General features: G+C 36.5%; 1 protein-coding gene across 1 annotated transcript in view; it reads right to left on the bottom strand.

The window, feature by feature from the left end:
- Positions 1-12,046: 12,046 nt before the first annotated feature.
- Positions 12,047-15,872, bottom strand: part of LOC108681386 (headcase protein) — a 47,845-nt gene continuing 44,019 nt past the window's right edge. The window contains exon 6 of the mRNA XM_018170405.2: positions 12,047-15,861. The gene's annotated coding sequence lies outside the window, so the exon portion shown is untranslated. The remainder of the gene's footprint in view (positions 15,862-15,872) is intronic.

Here is a 15,872-nt window from a genome sequence, read left to right as displayed (position 1 = left end):
CAGCTTAAAAATTACACACGTACAAGGCAATCGAGAAAATTCCAATCGGCTCGAAATTCCATTTGGGTAGATAGAGCAAGCATGAGCCAGTTTAGTGGTGATAAAAAATATTGAAAAATGAAGTAGCGTGAAAATTCACATAAATTACACTTATAAGTTGAATCAATATATATATATATATATTCAGGCACAAAACGAAAATTAAAAGTTCACTGAAAAGTTTACCATGACTGAAAATCAAGCATATCGTAAACAAGAAATATCTGAAATTATGGGTAGAAACAAAGTCAATCAACAAAATATATTACCATGCTATAAATGATTTAATAGGTTGAACGTTATACCTTACACATGATGAAGACGAATGAAAAATGTAATACTATAGCAGATGAAATGATATGCACATGAGGACAACTTCTATATTACAAACAAAGCTAAACACAAACAGCGCATGCAAGTAGTCAATTGAAAGCAATCAGTAAAAAATACAGCAATTGTTTTCTTGATAACAGAAACAAATTGCGTCTTATTCTAGCGGAAGTTGCAAACAGAAAGTAAAGGCAGACGTAATAAGAATAACGGAAATCGAACAATAGGGTGAGAGAAACATATTAAGGAGATATAAAGAAAACAATCTTCCAGTATAGAGCAGAGAAAATAAAATTCTGATAAATAAAAAAGAGAAAATAGTAGGAATCAGAAGGTCAGGAGCGTTCTTCCTTGCTCTTAAACCCCTCCACATATGCGTTGAAGAACAAAGAAGAAGCTCCGCCATTTAAATTAGACTCGCTATTCACATCCAGAAGATAAGTTCAAATGAAATGTATGCGGAAATTAAGTATTAAAACTATGAATATACATGAGAATTGAAACTATATGAAAGAAGCATGCAAGAAAAACTGGCGTATGAAAAACGCAATCAACAGGTGCTTATTTACAAAATGCATACCAAGAAAGACAAGCAAAAGCATAAAAACACAAGAACACGAAGGAAATTCAACAAATGAAAATCATGTTTGTTATGACGAGTAGAAACGCAAGTCGCTATCAGAAATAACAATGGCATTACGAAAATTCATTCAAAACAAAAAGACGGCTTGACTAACTTGCAAGATTTAGTCGGTTATGCTCATATCTTGTTATAAGGTAACTGAATTCTAATGGCAGTATAATTTATGTGCAAGAAAAGAAAAGAATGTTAACCTAGCAGATGCTCAATAAAAAATGTACCCAGTCTGAATGTCCACATAACAAGAATGTAAAAGAAATACAATTTTATCATGCGTATACCATGGCAAAAAGTTGCAATAAAATGAAAAAACACATGCAATCGTTAACCAAAAGCAGCTATAGGTAAAAAAACAGTTATTATAATAATAACTAATTATGTATGTACGTATATGAATGAGAGGTTAACCACAAGTTGTTCTCACGCCTTAATAAAATTGAACCATTGGTCGTCACACACTAGAAGAGTAAAGTTGTCACGCATAAACTAGGCTCAGATCGAGCCTTTTTTTATATTTTCATCCGTTATTAAGGATATAGTTTTTTACAAAATGCTATTTAGGGATAAAGAGTTTTCTCCGAAAAGGCTTATTTATACCAAGCGAATATTTCATATCATTTCATATGCAGCCTCAAAATTTAAGTCGAGTTAGGATTAGCAATTCACGAACACGTGGTACACCAGCTTGCACAACTTACATGTTTCAAATTCAGCAGCAGCCGAAACGTTGCACGTCAGCTTGCACGACTTCCACATTTCAAAGTCAGGAAAAGGGGAGACGTGGTACACCAGCTTGCACGACTTATACGTTTCAAAGTCAGCAGCAGCCGAGACGTGGCACACCAGCTTTCACGACTTCCACGTTTCAAAGTCAGCAGCAGCCGAGACGTGGCACAGCAGCCTTCACGACTTCCACGTTTCAAAGTCAGTAGCAGTGGAGACGTGGCACACCAGCATTCAAGATTCCACATTTCTATGTCAGTAGCAGCAGTGACGTGACACACCAGCAAGCATGACTTCCACATTTCAAAGTCAGCAGCATTGGAGACGTGGCACACCAGCATGCAGGACTTTCACATTTCTATGTCAGCAGCAGCAGCAGAGACGTGGCACACCAGCAGCACTACGAGCTAGCGGACTCAGTGAACTCTGCCACGTCACGCCTATCGATTTTACTTCCCCAGGCAGCCCCTGAGGTCCCCATGCTGCCCCGACACCCCAACAGGCCAGCAATATTTGCTGGATTCTCATAAATACATCAGCGGTCGTTAGATAATTAATTATATAATTTAATAATTGTCCTCACATTGTACTTTCGTAACGGTTGATCAGACTTGATGTTCAATGATGACTCGCTTTACAGATTTGCATTTTCTTCGAATAAATCCAATGAATATATTGCAATGCTTTTTAGTTATAAGATCGCAACATTTACATCGCGACAAACGCTTAGATATGCACGGAATATCGGGTAAATTTAAATTATATGCATTTACTTTAATGCTCATATTTCCACTGCAATTACCGCTTGCACGGCACAAAGTTAAATTGCACAAAAATAACGAAGCGTTCTGAAGTTTCAAATTCTGAATAATGACCCCGTCGGTAACCATGAGTTACCGACGCTCAACGCGAGGTTCGAAAATGATTCCTCGTCCGCGGGATATTAGGAGCAGTTATCCATCCGCTTTCAATTTAAGAATAATTTACATCATAAATCTAAAAGCCAGTCACGGTGCAGGTTCGAGACAAATCTCAGTCAGGGTAATGAGCGAACTTCAAAGTATACCACCGCAAAAATTTTACGGGAATTTAGCCCCTAGCTCCCAAATGGCTCTCTTTGGTAGAGGTCAAGTTCGTACGGGTGGCAATCGATACCAGGCCGCCCCTCTCTCTTCCCCTTCCGCCTCCCCTCACACTTCCCTCTTCCTGAGCACCGTGGGTCTTCCGGCCTTTCTTTTCCGGCCAGCTAGATGACATCGACCGGCCCGTAGAACGGAGATAATTTATTTTTCTAAGGTGATGCGCAAAATCATCATGATTCGATGAGGAATAGGTAAAAGAATAGCTGCCATGGTCGTTTTAAAAGAAGTAAATTAATTCCCTTGAATTCTGATAAAAATATAAAATAACAAGAAGAGGATAACCAATAAATTATTTGTGCTTGTGGGAGATGAAGCTCTAAAGTTATAAATTTACAATTGGCAAGTTATAAATGTAAACTTATGTGAGATGCGTGCCTTACATCGCTTGCAAAAAACAGAGCAGTTTCAGATTAAACAGAGAGAGTTTCACTACCCTTCACAGTGATGTTATCTTCTATAGCAGAGTTCTCAAACTTGGGCAAATTACCCACTCTGTAGGAAATTTAGCCATTTGAAAAGGAGGGCAGAAATGCAGGAAGAAATTCTAGTTCCACCATGCACATTAATGATAAAACTGGTAAAGTGATTTTAATAGTAAGTTATATTAGGCGAACATGGTCAAAAGAATTGGCAACCATTAGAGTCTAGAGCGGCACAGAATTGGAATTTTAGTCGTTCCAGCCGACTCTAATTTAAAGAATTGATCAGAAGACGAACGAGCCAGCGATCAAGATTTCCAAGCGCCATAAAACTGTCCATAAATTCCTCCCTGAACCTCTAATAAAACCCCATTAATTGAGGCTTTGATGCGTGCTTTTCAATGATTTCCGATGACGGTTTGTCATCAACGTCTCAGAACACGCATGAACTCTTCTTAAAAACGCGTTGAGTTTGACTGAGCCTGTTTAGGAAGATTTTATGCAGCATGTCTAAGTTTTGGGTAAGTTTTGTCCAAATAAAAATGCACAAAAAATTATTTGTTTCACTATTTCTGGCATGAATTTACAGGAAAACAACGCACAGCGAGCATAAAATACGATTCGTATTCTATTTTTAAAGTAAAACTGTCTTTTAGAGAATGTTTACGCTAACGTTCATCAAATCCTCAAAAAATTTGATTTTTTCCAATCGGATCGCCATGTGGATGGCAGAACTTATTTGTTAGTATTTTACCTAAATGCGGCAAGTTTCTTACGAGCTAAAACAATGTTATATTTTCTAGTTACGTCGATTCGCTAATATATAAAGAACTGTCGGAAACTCAAAAGCTTAGAATTGTTTTCTCTGAAAGTTTGGGCGTTTTTCCAAGCGCTCAAGTTTCAGAGTCGGAATAAACTTGACTCCAACAGGAGAACGCCATCAAGTCACCATATCCACTTTTCCTTGTTAACGTAAAGTGTGCGTGATGGTCCATTAGTGCCATTTAGAGGTCTCCATTAGAGCATTTAATGAGCCTTCCAATTAATGAAAGAGAGCCCACGAGATAAAAAGTCTACATAAACTCAAGGAACTTCGTTACACTCTCAGACTCTAACGGAACTTAATGCTCATTCCCAAATTTAAAACACACGGGAGAATTTAAATCAATTTAAAACATAGATAATCATGCGTTCCACATTGTTATGCAGCGACAAATTGCGAACCGTTAAGGGCAAAATCATTTGTATTCTTTGTCACAAATTTAGATTAACTCAAATAACTGTACTCTAATGCATTATCTCGAATTATTTGAGGCAAAGAAATTTGTTGCTAACTTTAGACTCAAATTAGCTGGTCTAAAATTGTTTGGTTACCTGCCAGGAATACTTGGACACAGAAAATTTTTCCTTCCAGTAAACAAGACCGATTGAAGTAAAAACTTTTCCGGCCAGATCGAATGAATGCAGTGAGGAGTAATAGTCGTCTTCTTACTTGTCTTCTATTCAAATGTAAATGATCATACTAATCGAATGATATGCGTCAATGCCATGCGACCTGAGAATAATTTCGGGACGCTTTAACAGAATTTAATCTATACTTAATGAAGGCAGGAAAGATTTTGAAATTTGTTTAAAAATCAAGATGTGACTGAAGCGTATAGCGTATAAATAGTATAAAAAATCATCAATTCGACATGGATAAATCAAAACGGTTTTCCGATTATTGGGAGAAAATTCATTTGCTACTTTCAAGATAATCCCAGGACCGACAGATATATAACCCTCAGATATATAAAGTCCCTCAGCTAGACGCCATCTTGTCGCATGTAATCGTTTTCATCCGTGCCGAGGCGTGAAAGGAGAGAAGCATCGATCTCGGTGAGCATGAAAAGGGCGGCCGAAGGGACTATAAAAAATGCTGTTTAATTACGTGAATGTCGCGGCTCAATTATGCAGACAAGATTCATCATCAAAGAACTTGAGCTGAGTAACTCTCATTCAAATACTGCCAAATTACAGTAGACTATAATTCTTAATTTATAAAGCTGAGTTCGAGCGTACAGTGATGATAATAATCCAAATATACACGACCAAATCAGTTGCAATGCTAACAAACTGGAGATTGGGGTAATGCTTCGCGAAATCGTAGATAAACTTCCGATGAAACGTGAAGTTTGTTCTGCACAGGCTTTATAAGGTATTTGTTTTACAGCTTGAGGAATGGGATATAATAGCAGTTATTCTAGGCCATAATTAGGAACATAATTCGTCACGAAGTGTGGTCCAAGGCGCTGAGTAAAATAGCCTCGGTCAGTCGTCATGTTGCTCACCAGATAACAAAGACTAACTCAGTCATTTGTCTCGCCCAACGGCAATGAGTCATTAATTGGGCAAGACCGAACTGATGCATCGGGTTAGATTTGGTGTGCATTGTTTCAATGGCTATACCAACTCAGTAAGACGTCAGTATAGAAACCACAATTCAGTATGTACGATCATGGCTTAGGAAGTCATTTCAGTGGCACATTTAATAGCATTCGGCGAATGGTCGCGTAAGAAATCCAGTTAACAAATGCATTACAATTTAGTAGAAGAGGGAAAACCCGTTGCTGTTTTAATAAGTAATGCAATTAAAAAGTGTTTAAATAATTTATTAATCATTGAGAATCATTTCAAAACCCGTAATTACGCGTTTTTCTTCTCAATACCGCTGAACAAAACTGTTCTTCACTATCAAATAACGAGAGCAAATTGTTTAAAAAAATAATTGATATGAATAATATTGAAGATTTCAAGTTTATGATAGCTTCGAGGGATGATAATGCATATTTGTAAAAAAAATAAATCAACCATCCAAAAATTTTCGGAATGGGACAAGAATTAATGCATTATGGTCACACTGATAAGTGGACTCCAGAAATGCATAATACAGCGTGAGTTCAATTGATCAAAAAATTGTTAGTTAATTTTCTGTTATATATGGCAGAGCATTAAAAATTGATGGTCGAGGGCTCTGAGAGAAAGCTTTCCTTCAACCGTCTTTTCGAGCTAAAACAAAACTCTTCAAAGTCGACCAACAATTTTAAAAGTGATACTAGAGCCCCTCATGAATTTCTCACCAGATCCTAAAACAAAAAAGAAAATCCAGCTTGCATCAAATGGTCGAAAATATGAGGCTTTAAAAAAACTAAGCAGGATGTTCACCAAGCTTTGTAAAATAAGAAATAACCGCAGCAGGAACAAAATCTTTTCTGAATACCTCGACCATAAATATGAAAAAAATGAATCACTTCCTAAAAAAAGTGTCAAAGCAGGAAACTAATCTTCCTCAAGGTGGTTAAGTGATCGTTGTTCCTTCCTCAAGATGGTTAAGTGATCGTTCTGATCTTCGTCAAGGTGGTTAAGTGATCGTTCTGATCTTCGTCAAGGTGGTTAAGTGATCGTACTTGATCTTCCTCAAGGTGGTTAAGTGATCGTTGTTCAATTCAGGACGCAGCTTTACATCTGTCAAAAATGTTTTTTTAGTAACAAGACCTGAAGGCACGCCAGTGTTCTCACTCTTCCAATTTGAAAAGGACAAAAGTTTGAAAAGGTTTACGTTCGAGACCAGAACCAAGACCGTAGTTGTTAGCAACTCAAAAATTCTTTGTTTTGAGAGAGAGTTGGCATCAAATTAACCATTTTCTGATAAGCAACACAAAGAAAAAGGGAAGGACCGGTCATCGTGCATCCCACTTGTAAGGAAACTAAATTATATTATAAATACTATATAAATTTGAACGGTTAGTAAATCATTAAACAAAATTATTCAAAATGTCGTTATCACCGTGAAAAAGTCCGAACATTTGCAGCGTTGTTACACGTTTACATATGCACTTGGTCAGCTTTCATATCTTATTTGAATGCTAGTCTTTACCTGAAAAAGCAAGTATGTGCAAGATAGTACAGTTAATGAACAAAAATAAAAATTGCTGAGCTATAAAATCATTCTTTCAGTCAGGAAGATTATTCAATTAAAAAATGAAATTGCAATTGGAACCGTCCAACAGCAAATTATCAAGTTCGAAAGATTATCATAGAGAACATTATGAGAATGACTGCTTCTCCTAATGTATCCTCAATAAGAAATCTTTTAAAATGTTCGTCGAAACTTCAATCCGATTTTAACATGAAGTTAAAAAGTTGGTTATTCCGTTTCTCTAGAATTTATCATTTTAAAAATTCATTCTATTGATTACTGACGACATCATATTATCACGTAGTTACAAGCATTCAGTTATATCTGCATTTATTTAATAATATTTCTAATTTAAGAAAAATTACTGCTACAGGGCTGTTATTTAATAGAGAATAAACGGCGACAAAAGACTTTTGCAAGCGTATGCACAATTTCTGTTGCCAACAAAAACCACGCAGAACCTACACGGTTCTCCAGCTTGCAAGGTAACTTAGACAAGCTATCAGCCAGAAAACTTTGAAGATGATCCGGGAGTAGACGTGCCTCCATTACGAGGGAAGATTGGAATCAGAATCAGATTAGAAAACGATACGCGTCAACCTGGGGTAACAGCGGCCGGGTGTCAGATTGCCATCTCACAGGGCAGCTGGGATCGCTTGAATAATCGCGGGACTCGCATATGGTATATTTTGGGCGATTTAGTTACGTCTATGGATCAGAGATAGACGTTACTTTGAATCAAGGAGTAAATTGAGAAATTATTAGCTTTTGCATAGGTCAATCGATGTGATAATATTAAAAAATTTAGTAGAATGTAATGGAATGGATTTATTTTTGCCTTGCCATTGCAGTAAATACTTTGTACATTCATTTTATAAAATAATTTGGAAGATCAAGAAAACGATTTATGTATCAACGCTTGCAAACTTTTATACTACAGCATAAATTGCACTAAATCCAAAGAAACATTTCATTTCTCACACAAGGCCAAACTTTTCCCCTCGTCATGCCCCACGTACAGGCTGAACAATTCCAACTGTGCACGAGCCATGCAGTCTGAATACACTTCCGGTAGTAGGCAACTGAATTCAGGAATTCAACTCTTTCAGGAATTCAGCTCTCTCCATCGTTTTCAACTACAAAGTAGAAGAATAATTTTCACATGATCCAAAACTTCAGCCCAGTGTTTCCTTTGTGTTTCTGACACACCGGCCACTTAGCAAATAACCCGAACAGAAACTTTCGCTTCCAAAACTTATCCTGTAATATGAAGTTTTACAAACGTGAATGTGTAATATTTTGCCGCATGACGGGCGTCTGAAATTTCTCTTCAAATATTTGCTAGAAGTGAAATACATTTTGTTCAACGTGAAAAAATTCTTAGCTGTCGGGTTCCAAGCAGTGTTAGATGAACTTATATTAATTCCTTCATAGCGAAAATATTCGATGCAATTTTTTTATGGCTAGTGTCAACTGAAAGTAAATCAAATGCTCGTAGTAAGTTCCGTAGATTTCGAAACATTTTGTGTGTCTGCTTAGAGAGATTTTGAATGGTAAACTAACTTTGAACATCAACAAAACGCCAATCGAACTAGAAGTTGACAAATACGAGGCTATTAAATATGATATCATCAGGTATTACGTCATGTCGGTAATCGCAACCAAAATCATTGACTAAAGTAAATCCCCCGGTGCCACAATACCCGAAATAGCAACAAACAGCAAAGCGCACATGAATCATATGGAATAAAAATTCGTACAATCCACTGGATGCATTTTAATAGTGATTCTATGAATATATTTCTCAATGATATTTTTGCCATGAGGTCGATGCAGAACAAAATTCGACACCCGTTTCACCGAACATTAGCGAGCGCAAGCTCAATTCCCATGCTGTGATATTTTCGGTAGCAAATATTATTATCGTCTTTCATAACTCTTCCTTGAAATCCTTCTATAGCTTTGGATGTGGCTTTTCAAAGACTAATTACAGAAGTCCTTCCTTTGGACAATTATTGTGCATTCACTTCAACGTATTTTTTAAGACGACGATAATTAACGTATCGAGAAAGTGGATAACCTTTACTAACTAGCTGACCATACAATTATACTTACATTCCGTACATCGATACACATATTTACAAAAGAGAGAAATGAGGACCTAATGACGAACTAGAAGGAAGACTTTAAAAATACGTATCTCTAGGATTAATGCTTTTACATCGCTTAATTTTTTATCAATATATTGCTGCGCGAAACCCGTCTACATATACTTCATCACGCACTTCAACTTTTTAAAGAATAGATCACATGTGCTTTATGTATAACTACGTACAGCGAGTCCTCTAATGTTGCCAGTACAAAGAACTGATCTATCACAGCTCGACCAACTCAACAATAATGGTGGGAATATCAGAGGCAGAATGAATCGACAGATAAATTTGTCATTACTGGGAATAGAGGTTCAAGTCTGGAAACTCGAGGAAAGATTCTGCGACGATAATACATGATATGAATTCAAGTCTCAGTCGATTTTAAATTTGAAAAATTGCATGAAGCAAGCTTTTAAAAAATTTTGAGCTAAGCAATTATTGAAGATATTTATGTTTCTCGAGTGGTATATAGCAGGATGCTCAACACTGAACTATTTGGCTATCAAAGAAAGTTTAGGGCAAGATAAAGGCGATTTTTGTTAGCGACTGGGGATATCTAAAAAAGTTGATTTCCGTGAGAAGATTTATACGATACTTTGGACCCTAGAAATGAACGATGAAGTGGGATCAGTGCTAATAATTGCTATAATTGATGTTAGGATCGCATGATTCAATAAGCCAGGATACTGATATTTTATCTGATCTTCATACGCAACTTCCAAAGCTAATAAAAAAACTTCGTCACAGCCCAGAGACAAGAAACTACCGATTGGCGAATAACAATGCTAGTGCGAAATCTCAAGAAAATTACTAATAAATGTTAGTAAGAAGACATCGTGCCATAAGTCAGCGCAAGTAATTTGATAAATTCAAGATGTAGTTAATTATTACTTCGAGATGGATCACATGGCAAAATTCAATTTTCGCTTCATTCTGCCCATTGCCACTGTTTCGCCATCGATACCACTATGTCTGGTAGACTCCGTTTGCCAGTAACAGCTGTTATTTAGTGATAGTTTATTCCGAGTCGATAGAGAAGGATCGAGGAAATAGTCGCTTTCAGCACTCGGTCCAGACCTAATAAGCAGCGATTGCAGTGAATGCATCATCGCAAAATGAACAAGGTAATGAATAAACCTACCTAACGTCGTACGAAAGTTTATATTTTACAACAAATGTATCAAATCCGTCAGAAAGACTGCAGAAAATTATCCAGATATCATACGCGTGCGCGCTCAATTTGCTTCAAATAACATCGTAATAGGTGTAATATTTTTACACATAACATTTAATTTCAATTTATATCATGCACCCTCAAGTCCAAAAAACCTTCATCAATAAGTCCCCGGTACAATTAATATCAACTTATTTATTAGTGAATTTGATGTATTTCCATGATGAAGTTGTACTGACTTGCAAGTATTATCTTAAGGCTAGTCGCAATCACATCAGAATTTGCCCCCAGTGAAGGTTGAAAATTCTGATCGAAAGCGTCAAGTCTTAATAGTAGTTTAAAATTATGGGATTTGTACAGGCACCGGAGTGCGAATTGCAACCAAGCAACTCTCCTTCTTCAAAAAATGAGAAAAGCTCGTGTTAACGCAATATCGTGAGTACCACCTTAAAGCTAAAATAATTCTAGGGGGCATATAATGACTTGAACATAATAATAATTTACATTCGTAGCTTAACAGAGAATTACGTGTCAGTCGTTGACACAGGAGTGAGAAAAGAGCAAGGGCAACGGAGAAATAAAATAGGAAATAATCGAAGAACTGCAATATTATCATATCTTTAAGCACTTACCTCGTCTGTTGGAGCAAAGGCAGACGTTGTCCAAATAAACTGCCTCTGGAGCGAGTTTCAGGCGATCCGTTCTTCAGGTGATCTTATGGTATGGGAATCATTCGATGTAACACGGAATAAATTAGAAAACACATTTTCGTAAATTATGAAGCGTTTTCTTCGACTACTATATTTTCATACCTAATTTCAACTATTACGTTTCTGCAAGCAGATTTTATAAATGAACTATAGAGCCATTGAAAGGATTTAGGCACTATGCAGTAAGCTGATTTTTTTTCGATTCTACTAATCATTTGCAAATAGCAACGGATCAAAACAGAATTGGTTCACTCAACATCTGCCACCCCAGAGAAGTTACAGTAAATAAAGAGGCTTTCATGCGACATGAAATGAATAAAACTAAGGGTACGTAACGTTCCCAACGAAGCAGCATTCTAAACGAATTTTTCTAAAATCGGGTTACTCATGAACGTAATAATCTCGCACTTTAATCGGAACCACAGTCGATGTTTTTTATCGGAATCTGCACATGTCAATGGCTTCAGTTCGAAGTTAAGTATAATCGAGAGATCAGGCAATCTTCATGACCGCTTCATCAAGAACATCATTATAACTAATTTGAAGGACGAAGAAGGTAAATATCGGTTTCAACAGAATATCTTCTACAATGAAAAGTAAATCAATGCAGGGTGATGTGAGCTAAACTTTATGATGGGCCTTCAGATTTAGTGATGGTCAACGGTTTGAATAACAAAAAATTCTTGCTAAGTGAGTTAACCTTTCGACATGGAATGAGGTTCACTTACGTAGCCAATTGGGATAGGGAAATATCAAGCGATTTTACTCAATGTTTATTAGAGAAATATGCCAGTCCAAAAGACTGTATGAAGAAAAAATATAAATGAGACTTGACTGCTGTCACAGCTTACAAATTTCGAAACTGAACAAATGTGAAAGCAAGGAGAGATGCAAGGATAATTTTCATACAAGGTTTATCAATCCATGTGATGGTTTTCGTAAAAATGGCCTCATATTCGAATAGTGCGATGTAGGTATGGAAAAAATAACTTTCATGACATGATTAACAAGTGAAAAAATATCCATCCAGCAACCCCTGTTGGCTGAAAATATTGTAATGAATGGTAGAAGAACTGGCTCGGATACTTTTCCAGTATTTACCCAACAGATATTTCCTGTAGTTAAACGTGTCCTTTTAGTTGGTTGGATGCGAGAAGCATGAACAAAAAGTTTACGAATCATGATTGGTAATACCTCATATCAACGCACCATTAATGACGCCCACAGCCCGAGGCCGTGCTGTTACAAGCTTGCATCTCAAGTAGTGCCCTCGCAATGGATGGAAGAAGAAATACTAAATAGCATGTTAAATTCGGTGGTAATTTCTTTAATAAATTCAATTTTTTCCAATGAATATCATTTAAAAATCTAATTCATGATTGGTTCAAACAGAAGTGAATATGTGTCAAAAAATTCAGTAGAATAATCAGAAAGTTTTTTGTCTACTTTGATCTTCTCTTAAAATTGTCGTCAGCTATCGAACGAAAATTTTATACTGCTAGAAAAATCAGGAAATTCGAAAAACACATTATGACTGCGAAGCGGAAAATTAACTTTTAACGATCGATTTCTCTATTCCCGACAAATGCTAATGATGAAAATGAGCAAGCACATGAAAATCAAGACATATAACATGAATAACGAGGAGTCTGTTTTTGTCGGTTCAGCCCCAGTTCGTGGTCAAATGACAACGCATAGAGAGGTTCAGAGATAAAGAGACTGAAGCATGACTGTTGAAGTAGGTTTTTACAGGAATATCTCCGAGACGAAATATAACGTTAACAAGCTGACAAGAAAAATGAATGATAACCAACTCATGTTCATCAATAGATCCAATTCATATCGAGAAATTTTTTGTTAAAAAGTTGAACTGATTGTCAAAAAGCTGAACTGCAGTACCGGTATTACTGAATTTGGTCAATGTTTTTACTGGCAGTTTTCGTAATTAAATAAGTACGTATAACAGACTTTCGTCGTGAGAATTAATTCAGAAGGAATAATCTCTAACTTCGCACATTTCTCGGCCCCAATTCAAGACATCTCTAAAAAAGTCCAATAATTCGATATTGAGGTGATATCTGTGAGTTAAATATAGAATACTACCGGTATGAGATGAAAAATTCCAGTTTGTATGAGTTACTGCATGATCTTCTATAAATGATAAGATGAGTGCACGGTATAAGCAGATGACAATGATTCGTGATACAATAATATGGAGCCAAAAATTAATAACCAAATATCAATACTTCGATTTTATAATTTGATCGAATTTCGATTTGAATAAAACTATTGTATAAGAATTGACAAAGAAGCACGACTTTATTGCGATAATTGCAAATATGGGTTCCGCGAGTAAAAATGCACTATAAATACCGATCCATTTCACAAACCTTCTTCCGCCTTCAAATTAGTTGCACATATAAACCTACCCGCGAATTAGCAGAGGCAATATTATCCAAAACCGCGACGAATTTTGAAAGAATTCCAGAGACAAATTTTCAAGTATTCCAAGAGTAACGAACAGAAATTGACCAGAAACTTCTGAATGATGATTGATAAATCCCATCAAAAAATCTGTGAAGCAACAGTTGTTCAGCTACATTAATTAACGATCATAAACGTAAGTAATAATAGAGTACGAAATCAAATAACGTAATTTCTATTGCCGATAACAAAAATTACTCTTGTCTCCGTAAAGAAGAACTTGATAGAATTTTACAAAGAAAGCCATTGAACCTAAAATTGCGAATCGATTCTGATTGGCATCTACGCAACAGCAATATATAGCACAAAATTAAATGGACGTCATTTAGAGGCCAAAAAAGGAATGAAAATTCTTGCTCGAACAGAATCCAATTAAACATTTCTTACCTTAGTAGTCAAGTGTTCAAGATAAAATGTAATTAAATTCTCTGAAGCGGAAGAGAACAGAATGTATGCAACATTTACCCCTGCCCTACGATCGAGCAGGCTTTACAAAGCTTCGTCTCTCCATACACATACAATGTAGCTTCCGTTAGGGCAATGTCACTACCAAAGCAATTGGTTGAATTTCTTCTGAACTCAAGAGTTAGAAAGTGAGTTGTGATGCTCTAATGACTGACGCAAGAAATTCTTTTCTTCGAATTACTAACTAAATAATAACACACGAATTCTTAATAGATCATTTTATCGTCAGTTATAGATCATTTTATCATCGTTTTGATCATTTATCATTTTGTTATCTCAATAAATCATTTTGTTATCATCGATAACATGGAACCATTCTCATGGATTCCTCGAAGAAGATCAGGTAAAATTTTCGAATGCTAATCTCAATGACTTCATCATAGAACATTACGCCTTTCTTAGCGTTTTCACTATACAATAATGTAAAATCAACTCGGAACATTTGTGGATTTGCCTTGTCATTAGTTTTACATTTAAGATCCACTATGACTACAACCATCAATGTCTCACGGTCACGAACAAGCATCTGATGCAGCAACACCTTACTAAGTTGAATACGATCTACGAGTCCTACTTTTGAATAGACATTGTCTCGTCCAATAATGCGAATTAAGCCAAGAAAACTGCTACTCTCAATCTACTTGAATTGCAACAGCCTTCTTCAATCAGGTCCCGGGTTTTGCTGACCGTTAGTTAACTTAAACCACCTTAGCAGTTAAATCAGAGAAGCCTATCAATAACAACGGTCCAATTATAAAAATTCACGCACTAATACAGCCAATTACGGAGATTATAAAACACACATCTGCGCAGGAAATACGCATCTGATAATGATTGAAGTTTGAAGAAAAAGTCTTCTGCACCAATTCTGGGGGCAGCCAATTGTGATAGATTACAACTCGCTGCTAAATATGATCCCCAAAATTAGACTCGACTGCAAATTCCATTAAATTACAGAATTTTTCAAATACATTTGAATTGTTTACTTCATCGAAACACATTTTTGCGTCTAAACCTATGGATATGTACAAGAAACGAATGCAAGAACAGTCTTAGTAACTAGCGGTATTTTTATACATCTGTATCATTTACAAGCAGCAAAAGTTTTTAGTGGGCCTTAGACTCATCACATTGAATAATTGGTAAGCTAACCTCGTTATGATAGCTGAGCAGCCGGAGAAAAAAGTCGTTAATATGCACAACACCGACCATTATATTTGCTATTGAAAAATTTAACGACATTATACTAGTTCTCGAAAAATTCGCAGGTGAACCCTATGCCATCAGTCATCAACAAATCAACCACATACGTGGCCCCAGGTCCTCGAATCGGCAATTCACGCCAGCCAACAGCTCATCATCGAATATCGCAACAAGTGAAACAGTGAATCTCGCCGAGGCTTAAATTCACTGAACTGATAACTTTGACGATCGATAAGTCGATTGAAATTAAAAGGTGAGAAGGCCGAATTAGTGTCTATTGAATCTCACTGAGAAATATTGTATAGGAAGATTCCGAAAAATAAAGCTCACGACCGAGTCGTCTCCATTCGAAGCACAGCTCGCAACGAAGGCAAAAGCACGGAGCGAAGCGGGCGAAAACACCAGTAGACAGAGAGCCATCCTGGAATAGAG

Source organism: Hyalella azteca, unplaced genomic scaffold (genome assembly GCF_000764305.2).
Source record: "Hyalella azteca isolate HAZT.00-mixed unplaced genomic scaffold, Hazt_2.0.2 contig7882, whole genome shotgun sequence".
Taxonomy (NCBI): Eukaryota; Metazoa; Arthropoda; class Malacostraca; order Amphipoda; family Hyalellidae; genus Hyalella; species Hyalella azteca.
The sequence above is the reverse complement of the archived record's forward strand: the minus strand, read 5'-3'. Positions and strand labels throughout refer to the sequence as shown.